The sequence below is a fragment of the Lynx rufus genome, unplaced genomic scaffold (genome assembly GCF_022079265.1).
Source record: "Lynx rufus isolate CCGP_SWC_20201006 ecotype Redwood Valley unplaced genomic scaffold, mLynRuf1.p SCAF_8, whole genome shotgun sequence".
NCBI classification, from domain to species: Eukaryota; Metazoa; Chordata; class Mammalia; order Carnivora; family Felidae; genus Lynx; species Lynx rufus.
Window position 1 is genome coordinate 41648554 of NW_025814896.1, and position 2036 is coordinate 41650589.

Below are 2036 nucleotides of genomic sequence, written 5' to 3' on the forward strand. Positions count from 1 at the left end.
AACCTTACATCCATTGTGGAGAACCTAGCCCTCACTACCTGAAGTAGCCAGGTTCTCTGCCTTCAGGTATAAAACATCCCCATATAACATGGATTTCATACCCATCCCAATAACCTAGTAGTCGGTGGCCTTGAGTAGTAACTAACCTCTATAATCCTCTAGTCTAGAGGTTCCTTCATCTTTTAATGAGAAGAATCATAACAGCCCTCTACAGTTCTTATGAAAAAAATTTACATAGGGGCATATGGGTTGCTCAGTCTGTTAAGCTCCAACTTTGGCTCAGGTCGTGATCTCACGGTCTGTGAGTTCGAGCCCCATGCTGACAGCACAGAGCCTGGAGCCTGTTTCGGATTCTGTGTCTCTCTCTCTCTCTGTCCGCTCCTCCCCCACTCATGCTCTGTCTCTCAAAAAATAAATAAACATTAAAAAAGGAAAACGGTTTTAAAAATATATTTACATAATGTGCAGGATACATGGGAGGTTCTCAGTGAGGGAGGAGGAAGAGGAGGAAAAGAGCATCTCAAATAGAATGGCAGAACACTGTCTAAGAATTAGGAAAAACTGCTCATATCCTCTGGTCCTATGAACTTATGAAAAACAATAATCATTCCTTGACACTTTCTCTGAAAATAGGCAGACACAAACCACAAACGCAATCGGTATAATTTACTTCTAGCTGAATCAAAATGTGGAAAAAATTTCACACTTTAGCCCTGTCCATCAGAGTTGTATGACCCTTTGCGCCACAGCCCATGTCTTTGGAAGTGTTTCTGGCCGTGGTCTTGTCCAGGAAACCCTCTGAATGACTGAGTCCAGGTTATGAGTGTTTCTTCTTCCTTGGTTCCTTCAGCCAACCTCCCAAACTGTCACAGGCCCATCTGCACCTGCCTCGGGCAACCGCTCTTTATTAAAGATTCACAGGTGGTAAAAGAAGGTATGAAAGGCCAGAAGCATCTCTATGAGGCTTTTGCCCTAATGCAATGGAACTGGAAAGTAAAAATATAGAATACTGATGGCAAAATATTTTAATCTTGAATTCTGTTTTCAGAGATTTCAGAGATGTCTCATACTACAAAGGGAAAATATGTTAGAGATACAGAAGATCTATTCTTTCTGAGCTGCCTTTAGATGCACCAATGCCATCTGGCCCCCTAGAAAGCTTTAGAAACTGAACATTTGAATTGTGGGGCTCTTCCCCTAAGCCATCCTTAGAATTGGAGCTTTCTCATTTTCCCTTTAACCAAAGAAGCTCCCTGTCGTTAAGCTTCTCCCCATTCCTCTCTCTGGTTCAGCTTCTTTCAGAATAAAATTGTCACCTGTCATTGGATATGACCAACGATTGCTAAGTTTATCGCAACACCCTACCCAATTTCCATAAAATCACACTCTGCTTTCCCAAGCCAAAAGCTTTCACACGTGCTCATAGACACAGTGCCGCAGGCAAGAAGCCCGCTGGGATTCGAAATGTGTCAGTCCTCCGTGTAAGGCGCAGGCAGCCACTGCTTGTCAGTTCATTGACAATGGCTGCAGGTCGGGGGGGAAACGTCCAGGCCGGGGACTGACTGGCCTGTGCTTCCTGCCGAGCCTTTCCGCTAACTATCCATTTGGCTTTGCACAAGTCTCCCCATCTGACTTCCTCCCCCCCAAGCTAGGGCCTGTATGTAATGATGCAAAGTTCCCTCCCCCTACACAGTGCCCCTCAAGTCTGCCTGACCAGCTGCCCTCCAGGCTCCAGAAGGTCAGACCCCCCCCTCTCCCCCCTCCCCCCCCCACACGTGCAAACGATAGCTTGACCCAACAATTTTTTGCTCTTCAGAAACTAATGCAGATGTTTTCATTTTTCCAAATTCCTCCTTCCTTCTATCTCATTTTTTTTACTGATGACAAAAGCAACATATGCTTATTGTAAAAATATTCACACATATGGATAAGCATAAGAAAAGAAAAATCATCCATAATGCCAGATTCTTTCAATCTGTGATTATATGTAGAGGTTCTACATACTGACTGTAGCATTTTCCAACTTGGCACATTTC